This window comes from Bombus bifarius, unplaced genomic scaffold (assembly GCF_011952205.1).
Source record: "Bombus bifarius isolate JDL3187 unplaced genomic scaffold, Bbif_JDL3187 scf7180000009832, whole genome shotgun sequence".
NCBI lineage: Eukaryota > Metazoa > Arthropoda > Insecta > Hymenoptera > Apidae > Bombus > Bombus bifarius.
The window spans coordinates 1,216,729-1,233,291 of record NW_022885363.1 but is presented as its reverse complement, the minus strand read 5'-3'; positions in this window follow the sequence as shown (position 1 = coordinate 1,233,291).

Here is a 16,563-nt window from a genome sequence, read left to right as displayed (position 1 = left end):
ACCTACACCGAATATAGTCTGATTATCCTTGGAAGATATTATTTATTGTTTGATCGATAGTCTATGAGAAAGATCGAGGAGATTTGGTTGAGACGAGAGTGGAAAAATGGGCAGAGTCATCGCTATTCAGAATCAAGATAATCGCTACCGGGGTAATCGGATTATAACATGCTCCTGCAATTCACAGACAATATAAAAGAAAGTGATGGATGACCGGGCATGCCAACCACTCCAAGACATCGAATTAATCGCTTAACGCAGACATGCGTATTAGTAATTCGATGAGATTAATTGCACGAGCTTGATAATTTTAAACCAGGATTTCAATTTCCCGCACGATTAAATCTCAATTCGATCATCCTCGATCACAAATCTGCAGATTAACATTTCGTTTTTCGTCCTGTTTTGGTTGTTAATATTTTCCATCTAAATATGATCTTGCACGCGAAAATTGAATATTGGATATTTATAAGACTTAAAAGTTGTTATACATCGTACGAGATATCAAGGAAACTGAGAAGAGAAAAATATTATTAAAAATGTAAATGAGAAACTTTCGTTTGCGCTTTTTATATTACTACCAATACATACCACGCTTGTAATTACTCTCGCTTCTCCCCCTTTTTTCTTTAAGGAACAGGCTGCTTTTTTTAACACTTTGACTGCCATGCCGAAATCACATGTTTCGTTCAGGACGCCACAGGAGAATTTTTATTATTCAAAGCATATAATGGCAAAATAATAATAAATTGATGATGTAAGACAACATTCTTCCCCAATGGACCGTTTATCTTATTGGTAGTCACGGGTGACCACCGTGGCGTCTTGGTAACAGTTGATAGCGACATATTATAACAAGGCTTCGTTTATTTCAACAAACCATTCGCATTCGTTATTTCGTCGCAAGCAAAACGTCCAGAATATACTGTTGAAACGTGTACAAGATATTAGTAGACAGTAGTTGCTCATTCTATATATAATAGTAAGGTGGAGAGTCAAGCGTGACATTTTTATGATTTCGACGAAACATTCGGCTGAAACGGTACAGATCCGCAAAAAAAAAAATTATGTTTGTGATAAACCAATGGTAGTGGTAGATCACAACAGAGGAAAATGCGCTGTAGATTTATCGGATCAAATGATAGCATATTCTACACCGCATAGAAGAATCCTCAAGTAGTATATAAAGTTACCTTTAGAGTTATTGTTAAATACATCAATTTCAAACGCGGTGATACTCTATAAACAAGCAACAAAAACAAAAATCAAGGTATCAGAGTTTAGAATGACACTCGCAATGCACCTTACACAGTGCCATTCACTAGAGCCGTAAAATATACTTATTCGACAAAGATTGCGGCACAAAATGCAGAAGAATGAAGGGCAAGCGTACCTGGCACGAAAATGTTGCATAGAGTGCTATAAAAAGATTGTTAAACAGTTCGGATCAAGAATTGCTAAAAATCGGTTCAAAAAGGTGACCACCTATTGTCCAGACTGTATTGATGTGCCACATTTATGTCTAAAGTGTTTTAACACAGTGTACCGTTAGATACAAGATATGTTCTCATTTTTTTTGTATTGATGTTCTAATAAAAATGTTTAATTGTTCAATGAGGCACTTTTTATTTCAAAGTATCTTCTATTTATCGATTATATTCAAAACCCCTTAACTGTCAATTTTTATACAATTTTTTCAAATGTAAAAAGTTCAAGCGCTCCGGTGATCAATGACCAACGTGGCAGTTGAAGTGTTAGGATAACCGCAAAGAAATTTGTGCAATTGAGAGCAGGTGAAATGCGTCTGCCACTAGTCAAACATAATGCATTCTATCGGAACCCACTTAGTCTTTGTAAAATTGTTCAAACAAGAATTCAGTTTCACGATTAATGAACTGTTAATAGGAATTATTGCGCCGTGCTAGTTATTCCAGGTAGCGGCTGGTTATTCCAATGGAAAGTGCGAACTAAGTTGATCAATAAAATGCACGTAATGAAGAAAAATCTAACGAAGCCAAAAACGAGCACTGGGAACCCGCGGTGTCTGTCCGCGAATAAAAATAAAGGGGTCGGTTGAAACGCGTAATGGCATTATATCGACTTCATTTAAATTCCGGGACGGGCTACCAAGAATATAACGAAACAAAGGAAGAGAAATGTGACTGCTAAAATGAAATCTGCCGCGTTCAATGCAATGTTTACTTGCTTTTTTTATCTTTTTTCCTTTTTCTACTTCCTTTTTTCATTTTCTTTTTTTGACGACTGTTGCATCACTTTAAGTTATAAAAAATTGTACCACTCATTCAGGGAACCTCGAATAATAAAACATTACGATAATTCAACATCACGGAACGATACATGAAAAAGAAGTTTTTCGAGACAATGAAAAATTACCTCGATAAATGCAAATGGAAAATATCAGCTTACGAAAGTATTTAAGCTTTCACCAAAGGTAACATTTATGTCCACATTATATAAAACATCTTCGAATCTCATTAGCGCTGAAATGAGAGACGACTTTCATGATTATATGTATTTTCATTAATATTATTGATTATAAAATTTGAAACCGACCTAAAAATGTATATAGAAGTCACAAAATGTTTACTGTAAACATACTGCAAACATTTTAATAAAAAAATTAGTATCCAGCGCGAATAAACATATTCAGCAAGTAAAATGTGTTAAATCTAGTCCCATTGAATATTGAAATTGATTAATATAATGGTTAATTGACTGTTCACTTATTCCTAATTTACACTGAATATCTTACATCTTCTATCTATATTTCCAAATTTGTTTCGAATCTTACCGATATAATTATGATAGTCGAGTCTCATTGCAGGGCACTAAAATTTCAAGATGTTCCATATAATATCTACACCTATACCTACATTCAATATTTTCTACCTAATATTTTCATGAGCTAGTCTAGGAAATAGCAAGAATTTCAGATTCTTTTCAAGACTCCTCGAACGACTTGGTCCGCGTACGTGAAAAGTTTATGGCGATTGGCAACGAATCTCCACGATCTTCTCGCTGGTCCGTGATTCCGAGTCATTCAGTGAGAAGATAAACTGCCAATCGATGTGTTCTGTTCGTTGAAGGATTTATACCAGCATGTAACGTTTCTTTTTTCATCGATATCAACGCCTGATTCGAGTGTTTGTCCGGCGAGAACTGATTTGTCCAGCAACGATCGATCGTACCGAATGTTCTTGTTGAATCAAGTCATCTTCACTATGACATTTTGTTCATTTTCTCGCGTCCTGCAATTTGTTGCAACATAAATAACCGTTCAAAAGGCAATCCGTAATTGACGAAAGCACAGAACTTTGACGTATTTCGAGCTCATCAATTTTAGTTTCGAAAGTATGTCGAGTAGAGAACATTTTTATGTATTTCTCAGAGTTACGACACAGCGCATCTCTTTACATTACGTTCGATGGAATTACATGGGAAACACGCCAAACTTCCAGAGTACTGTTATTTCGTCGTAACACGACTAATTTCGGGAGAACATCATAAAAAGGATATACTACGTCAAACGATGCAGTCGTTTCGAATTAGAAAGCTTCGTACCTATCTTTATTATAGTTCGCTCGTTACAATTTTTAAAGCAATTGTGAAATAAATAACAATTGTAGTATATGTAGTATATACGTAGCAGCAGAAAGTTACGATGGCTATTTTAATCCTATAGCAAAAGTGATCAGGATGAATACAAAAATTCTAGTAAGATTAGAAATATAAAATAACCTAAAAAAGAAAGGAATTTGTGTATTGTTTCAACGTAGAAATGAATGATACATTTTTCAGTTTTATTATCATTTTCTGTAGAGATATTTATTATATTTTATAACTTTATTTTAAGTAATTACTGTCGTATTTTATATTTCGTATAAATATTTTGGTTTTTCTGACACCAAAGAGATATAAAATTTGCATTTCCTGCTGTTTCCAAATTACACTCGTACTCTTTCAAGCTAAACGTTTTTAAAAATATTCAATTAATACTGTCTTTTCCAAGCATCTATTTCATGACAAACGACACCAAACTATAGGAAGTTTCAGTTTACGAGAAATAAACACGCGAGATGAGATGCGCGGATATGTTTATCCCGCCTTTCAATTGAAACAAGCCATTTCTACCGATTTAGCGCCACCATTTTTCTCATGAAAAGAGAAAAACCTGAAGAAAAAGCAAAAACAATCGAGCTATTCGTTTAAATTACAGTTTCTCCCCTAGACGGAATCCCCTAGATAGATTTCCGTCCATGGAAAAGTCGTCTTTCCGTTTACCCTGGGAACGTAAAATTAACCGCAACTTTTTCACTGGGGAAATTGGAAAATACGTACGAAGTGGGAAAATGAGCTGGTTAGCTGATTCTTTTCAGTGTGCTGCACTCTTCCTGGTCGTTTGTTTTCTTGAGTGGAGTCGAGATTTTAATGGGAAAAGTTGCGGCTGGTGTTAAAAAAAAAAATGACAGTGAGGGGAGGGGAGAGAAAATCGGGCCACGATCTCGCGGTTAACATTTTCAGAATTTAAATAAGTACAAACGGAAGGTAATCCAGTCTTGATCCGCGTAACGGGCACGTTTTGCCCGTGGTGTTCGTGGAACACAGGAACGTGTCCGGGTCACTCGGTACCCTGGACAGTTGCACAATCTCGTGGGATCCATGAATTTCCTGGTTTAAAACCTCGGTCACCCAACCAAGATTTTATTCCGCTTCCCCAACGAGCAATGTACCGGGGACGCTGCCTTTCCGTGGCTCGTTCAATGTTATCTGGAGTGAAATTCAGGAAAAGTTCAAGAAAGTTAAAGAATAGAGTAACATTAAGATTGTATCTCGATTTCTGTAAAAGTAACCAATTTGAGGAAGATTTAGGTTAAATAGGTAGACACTCCTCAACTTTTTTCCTATATCGATGAATTTATTTTTTAGCCCTATTCCCAATAGATTAGAGTTTATTTTAGATAGTTTTTATTATATTTATGGGACACCTAAAGGTGTAGAAATATATGAAATATATACAATGTGCAAAATGTCTACAATATATATCCAATATTAATATGGAGATATTAATTAATCCAATATTTCCAAAACTGTTTCCATATGTAATCATTAAATAATTTAATTAATAATTTTAATGTAAAGATACACATATCAGAACTGTTTGATAAAAAGACACGAAAATTTGTAGTTACAGTATTAGGTAAAAAAATCGTTGCATTTTCTTACAAGAGATAACAGAACGAAATTAATACATGCATGCATAAAAGTACTCGTCCTTGGCACTCTTTTAATACCAAATCCGAGCCAAAATAGTGAGCTACAGATTTGTTTTCGCAATTAGTACAAACATGAAAATGTAACGTTTTTATCGTTAACATTACACGTATATTATTTTTATCACATTGTTTATATATATTAGGTTGTCCAGATAGTCTTTCTTTCGCAGACTTTTTGTGTGTTTTTCACAACAGCGCACCTTCATACAAACGTGAAACCAAATCTGTGAAATGTCGCGGTGTTTATCTCAACAGAACAAAATGGATAGTACGTAATTCGACAAAATAATTGTAGGATCTTACTACAATTAATTCATTATTATCTAATTTAAAATGGATTAAACAGATGTTGGTTAAACAGGAAACGATGGTTGTTCAACGTGAACTAAATACAATAACGCACTATAATTAAGACAACTAAAGGGTTAATTTGCAACGCTCTTTCTCACGCGAACCACACTCTCCCGACAATGCAATTCGCACTCTCTGACTTCTCAACTAACACTGACTGTTGATTCGTCTTTCTCCCTTAGCATTCCTTTGTCTTTTGTCTTAGCCCCACCACGCACGTATCCTGCAACCGCTCGTGGCCAGAGTCACGTAGGCCTTTTCCGCGTAACTATTCGATTGGAGGACCGACGATACATTGTTAGGCCTGTCAGCGCTTAGGCTCTCTCGCGACATTGTTTATGGTTCGCCTGATATCTCTTAGGCCTCTGGCCCACGATACTACATATTTTTTTTTATTTGGAAGTAGTTTACAAACAATTCTCATTGAGAATTATAAGTAAATTATTTTGGCATGGTACTGTAATTTGGATTATAAGAGTTTATAATATGTTTGATTCTAGTTGAATCTAATGTTTAAATGCGGATCTGATCCGTCGTGTCATGTAATTGAGTAACTAATGGGTTTTGGTGGTTGTTAATTCTTATATTATATTTATTACTGAATTTGGATATTTCTTTTTTAACTGTGTGTATCTTAAGGTCGCGATGTATTGTTTCGTTGGTAACATACCAAGGTGCATCTATTAAGGATCTTAGAGTTTTCGATTGGAATCGTTGGAGAATTTCTATGTTGGAATTACTCGGTGTTCCCCATAGTTGGATCCCATAGGTTTAAACAGGTTTTAATATGGCTTTATAAAGCATAGTGGGGATATTAAGGGGCGACAAAAAAAAAAAAAAAGATTCATTCCGTTCCGAGCTGACGAAGTGCGAAAGGTCTAGCGAAATAGCGAAGCAAACACATTCGAGAAGCATGATTGTAAACTCCTTCCCGTGCCATTTAGTTCGACGAAACTCGGGCCCAAGCGGTAGACATCGACGCGCGCTAAACAGACCAGACTGATGCTCGTAAACAGTAGCTAACATTCAGTCACGATCGTAACGGGCAAAAAAAACAGTCCGCGAGCTCGGCTTGTTTTGTTTACGTTTGGCCCAAGTATCTGGTCGCGAGTCAGAGTCGCGATATTTATGTTTGGTGTTGGAATACAACAATATCAGTCGCATGCGGATAGAGTGTTTGATCGTACAGATTCTTCCATTCGTTGCCCAGCGCCATCCCCACTAGCGTACGTTCGTTAGATGTACCGCGGCGGCTGGCGCGTGCATGCTCTTCCGAGAACTCGGCGGAAGAAACGTAAGGATATGGATGGAACATTGGGCACGTCGGTGTTGCGCCTTGACAGCGTAGCGCTTTGTATCGAGAAGCTGCTAGAAAGTTCCATGGCACGTGACGTTACACAGACATCTACTCAGGTCACACTCATTATAGAGAGTGGGGGTTCAAAATCTTTACAAGCGCCACAGGTCACTAAGGCAGTCAGTCTGTGAATAACTAGCCAACTGTCTACATTCCAGAACGCACATTTATAACTCTCGAAATAATTGTTTAATAAATATCACATTATATTATTTCAACATGAACATTGTGTCTTCCACAGAATATTAATCCTAATTCCAAGATTAAATTCTAACATTTGGTCCAAGTATTTGGTCGCGAGTCAGAGTCGCGATATTTATGTTTGGGCCAAAATCTTCATCGCGAGTCTGACTCGATAATGTACAGGAAGGGGTTAATTGTTGATCGTTAATCGTTGATTGTTGATAGTTGACTGTTAATTGTTAAATAAACCTCTTTGTTGAACATCAAGGGTATTTCTTAGGCACTTCATCCAACATCCACTTCAGATTACTTGGAAAGTTCTGATATATTTTAATAGTAAAAATTATTACATGAAAAGTGATGGAATAAATGAATTATTGGAGAGGTGGAAAATAATTATAAGTATTAGTGAGCAACTGAACAATAGTTGTCATAAGATATAAGAGGTAGGTATAGCTATTCATATGTAAATATTCTGTGAGGAGTTTTTATTTTCTCCAGTTCCTTTTCGCCATAACTTTTCTCGACTTGTTTTATGTCTATGAAAAAATTTATTGTTCAACGATGCTATGGAAGATCGATGTCTAAGATTCTATTGACTTCGTATAGCACAAAAAACTCGCGATATTCATGTTCATATAGAATTATTTTACTCTGCACGCATAATTTGGAACATCTGCCAATGAGCTAGTAGAAGTTTTTTAATTTTAATTTAAGTTGCTTGGATTTATTTACGATGTGTCGTTTCCATGTTATTCTTCTGTCCAGGATCATACCCAGATATCTGACTGAATCTTTGTTTGGAATTGGAATATTATTTATGGTCACCTGTGGATAGGATTGTTTTCGCAGTGTGAAGGTTATATGACTGGATTTATTTTCATTTATTTTTGTGGAACCACTTTTCCATAGAGTGGAGACCTCGCTGGAAAGTTGAGGAGGAATTATTGGGTCTGAGTGAGATGCTAATAAACCTGTATCATCAGCAAATGTCGCTGTAGTTATCTGTGTAGTTGGTAAATCGGTAGTATAGATGGTGAACAGCAGAAGTCCGAGGACACTGTCTTGGTGTATGTCAGCTTCTATTGGAAATGTCTACATAATACAAAACAAAACACGTTGTGCGTCCATTATTTCCTCATAAAACGACAGAAACTTTTCGGACGACCTAATAATATATTTACGTATACAATTGCAATATTAAAGAAAAGAGAACTTATGCGCGAATTATTTCGCAACCAGATTTTCAAAGGCGTTTACACATTATTTTCTCCAGAAATTGACTTTTACATGTTCCAAATTACCAGTTCACCGTACATCATTTCGTTTCATCATTAATCATCTCTTAAGCAACAATTTTATCGACAGCTCCGCGAATTGCTGGTCGAAAAAATCAACGAACCGTGACCAAGTGTAAAACGTGATACTGGTTTTAACGGTCATCGAGGCTGTGGAAAAGCGCTTGAACACCAGATATAGTAAAATGGGAAAATTCAAGTTGACGACAGAAAGGAATGGGAAGCTAGGGAAAACTGTGACGGTGGCAAAAAGCGTCAAGCAGGCTCGAAACTTCGGCCCGTATGACAAAGTTTCAGGGTACGGCCAGTTGCAAAATTTATTCACCGCAGCCCTGCGATCCAGTGTTCCACGAAAATTAATATATTCCGCTTATATAAGTAACGATCTACCCCTTTCCCTCCACCTCGTTCTACATTTCAAATCTGCGTGGATCCGAGACCACATTAATATTAATAATATGTCCAACAATTGCCGCGATCGACATGGATCCGGTATATTACTTTGTAGAACTTTTCTCTCTGTACCTTTCGCTCTAGCATCTTTTCTTAAAATGGTATGTTTTTCTCATTTTCATTACTTTTGTTCAAAAAAAGTTTAACTGAATGTAAATTAATGAATCTAGTTTTTACATAACTTTTTCAATGGCTAACTTAGTTCATTATCCCAGATTTATATAGGCATAAAAATTATCGATTCTAGAATTAATTAATTTTTTTAATGAAACAATTTCAATTCCTTTATTTATAGTCTGTTTTAAACTAATTTATGTATTAAAAAATTGTCTACGTAAGATAGGGAATGTCAGTAAAATTTTTATTTGCAACAATTTTTATAGCACTTTTTCTAAATTTAAGCTCATGCCAGATAATCGCACGAATATTCTGATTATTCCTAACAACGAATAACAAGGTATTGATATATGTATTATTAATATTCTTAATAATAAATATATATAATTTATAGATAATTTTTCCGCCTTTAATGTGGTTGATAATCAGAGATCAAATGAAATTTAATATGTGGCACTGGTACATGGAATTAAACTTTACATTTCTGCTTTTCAATAGATTATTAATATGAACGATCGGGTTGTTAATAATATTCTGTTAAAAGTTACATAGTTATTGCAATAATTTTACTTGCGGCTATCGTTACTGTTACTATCCCTTAGTGTTCGTTAAACGAACAAAGTACATTCATTAGCAAATTAATCCACTATAATTTTCAAACTGCTCGCCTATTATTCCAGTTGCGACTTTGCGGCGTAAAGTGTAAGAGAAGAGGGAAATATCCTTGTTACGCGGATATCATAATCAAATCCCATGTGTCAGTGGAGAATTTTCAGTTCACATTCTACCCTCACGTTCGCGTTTTAGTTAACCGTGATCGTGCGTTCGAAATTTTGTCCAGAGAGGAGAAAAGAAATAAAAATGCGGTGAGGGGAACAAAAGCGACGAACGAAATAGCAAAGCACGTGAAGGGAGCATAGGGAATCGTCGATTGAGTAGAAAATTCAAGCGGTAAAAAATACGAAATCGAAAAGAGACGAACGCGACTGCGTGAAACTCATCCCCGTGAGATGGCTCGAACTATGTCACGTTCCTGTGCTATATCGCGTAATTGGACGTGAGGTGTTAATTCGCACCGAGTGACCGATCACTGACAGAGACAGAGATCCGTTGTTTCGGAAAAAAAAAACGCCGGCGATTTCGGATCGAACTTTCTATCGAGTGATCTGTCAGCATGCTCGAGCCCTTTACCCATCGAACGACAAATTAATTCACTTTTTTTAGTTCACGTCGCTCTTGCGTTGGTTGATACATGGGAAATGTATTGTGTTATATCACTATCCCTTATAATTGATAAAATGATAAATCCAATATAACGCGTGAATGGGCAAAGGAACTAATAATACTGAAACAAAAAGGACCAGCACGTTTGGTGAAAATACATTAAAGCCGATAAGAACATGGACAGCCTGTGGACGATTTACTATGTTACCTTTCCGGCATAAATGGCCGATTCAATTTTTATCCCGGCAACGGTATCCGGTCAGTGGATACATAAATCTATTTCGTGCAACTTCCGTGATGTCGGTTGCTGATAAATTGTCTTGTTGTCACGAAGCGGATCCACAGTATGCTTCATCAAAGTCTAGTCGATAAACTATTTCAACCCCTCCAACGTGCGCAATTAATGATACAACATTTCATTTCGATTCACACGAGGTTCCTGAGGGTGAATTTCTTTTTCACGATCGAGTCACCGGTAGCTTCGTGAATGTCAGATAAATTGCCGGCATATATTTCCACAATTTACTTCGTAGAAGAACGCGACACGATGGACGTACTTCGCGAGCCTGTTTCCACCCTTTCGAATAGGATTTCCAGTCGTAAAGGGAGATGCGTGTTTCATGGTCTTGGTGAATCACTCGGGGCTTTCGAATGTTTCGAAAATACGTATATGTAAATACAGAGAGAGAAATATATTTTATCAGACAATATTTTGCGGCCGATGAATATATTCAAGACCGTTTTTTGTACTATACGAAGTCAATAGAATCTTAGACATCGATCTTCCATAGCATTGTTGAACAATAAATTTTTTCATAGACATAAAACAAGTTGAGAAAAGATATGGATAAAGGAACTGGAGAAAATAAAAACTCCTCACAGAATATTTACATATGAATAGCTATACCTACCTCTTATATCTTATGACAACTATTGTTCAGTTGCTCACTAATACTTATAATTATTTTCCACCTCTCCAATAATTCATTTATTCCATCACTTTTCATGTAATAATTTTTACTATTAACATATATCAGAACTTTCCAAGTAATTTGAAGTGGATGTTGGATGAAGTGCCTAAGAAATACCCTTCAACAAAGAGGTTTATTTAACAATTAACAGTCAACTATCAACAATCAACGATTAACGATCAATAATTAACCCCTTCCCGCACTTTATCGAGTCAGACTCGCGATGAAGATTTTGGCCCAAACATGAATATCGCGAGTCTGACTCGCGACCAAATACTTGGACCAAACATAAATATCGCGACTCTGACTCGCGACCAGATACTTGGGCCAAATGTAAACATAACAAGCCGAGCTCGCGGATTATTTTTTTGCGCGTTACGATCGTGACTGAATGTTAGCTGCTGTTTACGAGCATCAGTCTGGTCCGTTTAGCGCGCGTCGATATCTACCGCTTGGGCCCGAGTTTCGTCGAACTAAATGACACGGGAAGGAGTTTACAATCATGCTTCGCGAATGTGTTTGCTTCGCTATTTCGCTAGACCTTTCGCACTTCGCAGCTCGAAACGGAATGAATCTTTTCTTTCTTTTTTGTCGCCCCTCAATATCCTCACTATGCTTTATAAAGCCATATTAAAACCTGTTTAAACCTATGGGATTCAACTATGGGGAACACCCAGTAATTCCAACATAGAAATTCTTCAACGATTCCAATCGAAAACTGTAAGATCCTTAATAGATGCACCTTGGTATGTTACCAACGAAACAATACATCGCGACCTTAAGATACACACAGTTAAAGAAGAAATATCCAAATTCAGTAATAAATATAACATAAGAATTAACAACCACCAAAACCCATTAGTTACTCAATTACTTGACACGACGGATCAGATCCGCATTTAAACATTAGATTTAAACATTAGATTCAACTAGAATCAAACATATTATAAACTCTTATAATCCAAATTACAGTACCATGCCAAAATAATTTACCTATAATTCTCAATGAGAATTGATTGTAAAAAGTCTACCAAATAAAAAAAAATATCCCCGCTATCTACGCGTTTGTTAGGCGTTCGCGACCGTTGCCACTGTGACATCAATCCACATCAGAGACCAAGGCCACACACCGCGGGCAAGATAGCATCCAGATGTCTACACATCCTTATCGCGTACTCTCAATAGTCTTAGGGACCCACCATAAATCTGGTCATTTTCATAGTTAAGGTCCTTCAGACCAAACAAGGATCTTTTATTTCAGGTATCCTTTACATTTATTGTTTACCACGGGAAGATACGGGAAACTTGGTTTTCCTCACGTTCGGTATCTTCCGTTAGCAATTTTCTCTCGAGGGCGGCTGAGACCCTTCCTAGTCCACCAACCTTCTTATGATCCAATCGAAAGCAATGTCTATCGCCCTCACTTTCCTAGCCAAAATTGTCCTTAACGAATCAGCTCATCTCGTGGTCTTAGACACACCCAATCCTAGCTTTCCTCCGCCACAACATTGTCATTAAACTTCACTTATTCTCTATCCTTAGAATGGTCGACATCTTTTTACCGAGTTTCTACCCTTAGACCAGTCGCGTACTTAACGCATCAGTGTAACTAGGTTTTATGTAAAGTTGTTGGAGTGAATTGTGATTTATGTGTGTTAATTTAGTTTTTTTTTAATGATGTTTATTTAACCCAAGATACAATTTTAAATACATTTTAGTATTCACAATAAACTGTGAATTTTGGTAATGATGTGATGTGTACCGCGGCGGTACGACGTAGCCATACTATATTATGTGTCGGCGCTTTACATTTTTTGTGTTTAATACAATTTTTGGGTTTAAACCGCTGGGGAGCGGAGCTTTTATATGATTTTGTTTTTTTTTTTTTCTGTCCTGAAAACTTGGTCGCAGAACAGGACGCTTCGGTAGTCTGCTTTTTGGGTGCTGTGTAACTTTGGGGAGGGGTGGGATGAGAGGGAGGGGGAGGGGGGAGGGGGATGTCAAATAGGTTTATTTACAAAATTTACAAATATTTACAGTTTACACCTGTGTTATACGGTATCAGAATTGAGTGTGTTAATTCAGTGCATATTCCATTGTGATTACTGAATTCATAATAAAGTTTGATAAAAAGAAAGGTAATAATTGTTTTACGGCTCAACCTTCTTGTTTTATCACCTAACTCTCAAGTTTACGTGACAGTCGCGAAGCCGTCGGAAAATTCCGTCGTCGCGTGCTGCCACAGATCTAATATAAATGGATTTGTGGATTTCTATGTACGTATGGGACATTAGCATTATCAATATCCAAGGTACAGTAATCGCTATATTTATTAGTTAAAAAATTTTTCCACCTAGGTTGCATTTTTGTAATTATATTTATAAAAATGTGAACATATATAAGTATGTTACAGATAAGTAAGAATACTCATACTCGAAAGTGACTGACTCTGTGCCACGGAGAGGATCATTTGAAAATAGAGCGCAGGCGTAAAAAGAAATCATGTTGCGTGGAACCACTTATTGAAACATCGAGACTTTCGTCCGCGATTCCCTTTATATCGGAATTCAATCGAAGAAGAGACGAGCGTGGGACAAAAGAGTGCATCGAGCGCACCGCGAACAAAGCACTTCGCTGTTCCGCCCTCACCATAAAATCTTATCAGTGAAAAGCTTCCCCTTCTGCATCTATGCGGCACGTATCGGCAATTCGAGCAAAAACCAACGCCATTCTGATCGGCGCCCGCGATATGCAACATATCTCATCGTAAGAAACCGAGAGTAAGAGAAACTGCTTCCGGTTACCGTAAACTAAAAGATGGGCGTGATCAGAATACAACTATTTGTCTGGAGCAGTAGTCGGGGATGGAAGAAGAGGACGAAAGATGATCGATTTTTATATTATATTGAGTGGTCCATGGAGTTCCTCGATGATGGAAAGATTATCAGTAATAGAGTTTTAATATCGTTATATAAAACACAGACATGACATCCTTGGATATGGTTCATCTCTCTTTTACGGAGGCATATATACATATGCATATCTCTAGACCCAATATCGGAACCTCTTTTAAAAGTTAAATCCTGATCTTTCCTCATCCGAGTGCACACTAAATTAACTTACTTCTATCTATCGTTGGTTGATTGAAAGTTTATGTTGAATCGTTAGGGGAACTGAAATATTTATAGATCTGTTCGAATAAGTTCAATAGTTCCGATGAAATTTAATATTCGTGTTAAAATACAGATTCAGCGATAATCGCTCACGACCACATTGTTTGCCGCAGAACACGCGTCGCGCGATTGCTCAAACAAGAAGCTGAGCACACTTCGACCTATTTAGGTCAGTCCTTACGTATCGAGCCCTTAAAATGTGCCACGAGTCTGCTTTATTGCATATTTAGCACACTTGAAAGAGTCACGAGTATCGATCTTTTTCAGAAAATTGGTGCTAAGAGTATCACGAGAATTAAATATGTCGCTTGGTTAAGACCAAAAGGTATCTTTTCTACTTCGTTCTCTATGTATCTCGTTCGATGAATAAAAATGAGACGCGTCATAGGTAAAAATATATTCTTTCATCTTTGAAAGAAAGGACGCAATAAAAGAACGAGTCTAAAATTGGACACTACTTAAACGAACGTTTAATTTAATTCTGTTCTTCAGAGTCGGCTAGATCGGCGGTCTTTTTACAAGAGCCTTTTCTGTGCACTGATACGTCGCATCCTGAATTTCTAGTCGCGACGACGGTATTGGATTTGATTGAGGTCTCAGCCTTTGATGTTCGCGAATCCTTTTCTTGATTACGAGTCGCGCGTGTGCCTGCACCATCCCCGTGTATTCTTCTCGATCGAACAATGTCCTAACGCAATAACGTCGCGATGAGAAATTGCTCGTGACTGCATTCTCTGCCGTGTAATTTACCAAAAGGTAAGTATTAATCCCTCGTATATAAAATCGAAGAATTATCCAAAAAATAGAATGGAACACACGATTACAACTATAATGACAGAAAATTGTTGAGAAATCAAGGGATACAAAAGGTATTCTGGCAAGAATTCTAGGAAAACCATGTTCAAATTATGTAACGCGATCCTATTCACGATTTCTAACACGGAATTCTAGAGCGTTGGACGTTTTATTCCCGGCATGGTCGACGTTTGATGAAACGAGAGTGCGGCCAGCTCGATTCACGGAAATTTCCATCGCTCGGAAACACCTGCGGCGAATTTGGGAGACCATCGAACAGAACTAATGTTGCTGGGCAATTTGTAACGAGACCAGCTACGCGTGCACACCAATTCAGAATGTGAGACAGCGGATCCCAGCGTCAAAGCACAGATAAATTACTTTGTTTTGGCGGTGAAGAACCACAGCCTGGGGCTCGCAGACATCAATATCAACGACTAATGAGTTATCCCTCGCAGCTTCCTATCGACGTGGAGAACCAACCAGCTTCGAACCTGTCACTGAGTTCAAAATTACCGGAATCTGTTAAGCTACTTTGAAAAGGATCAGGGTAAATATTAGACATCGCTATATTAATCTATTAAGACCGACTCAGCGAAATTAATTTGCTCAAAGTCAACGGTACTGAGAGAACGTAAATATTCTGAATTTCATATTATTTTGACAAACTACAAAAAACACATTAGAATAGAAAAAGAAAATAATAATAGTTTAAATATTTCAATTTTGTTAAACTGCTTAAAACTATATAGTCTATATAGAAAAGACATTAACTTTCATAACCACATTGTTAAAAACCGGAGTTTAATAACGTAAATTGTACGAGAAGAAATTGCGTGTGAAATGTTATATTAATACACCGTTAGTCTCTAGTGGGTTCACTAAATTAAATTATATAATAAATTGAATTCCTTTAATTTAATATAGAAATGTAAAATTTGTGAATAATAATTTTAAAATACCAATAAAAGAAAGCGGAAAGTTTTCAATGACTCTGATCTAAAGGTATCGAGAGTTAACTTACACAAAACAATTCCTCCGTGTACTTTTCGTCCAATTAATCACTCTTTTAATCGAATAGACCTGAAATTTTATTGTTCAAAGGTAACAGAAGACGCGAGTGGTTAAACTGTGTGGAGTGTACATAGCAGCGTCGTCTTGTTTGCTCATGCGAAGATTCTTGAACGCTGGAAATCGCCAAAAGTTCGAATTGCATCGCGGAAAATTGCGGTGAAACTCATTTCACGTTATTCAGACGGCGATACTTGAGAGCACGGGTCGCGTCTTGAAGCGGTTTCAAGATCGAGTGCACTGAAACTTGCCGGCTCGACGAATCTAATCTCTTTC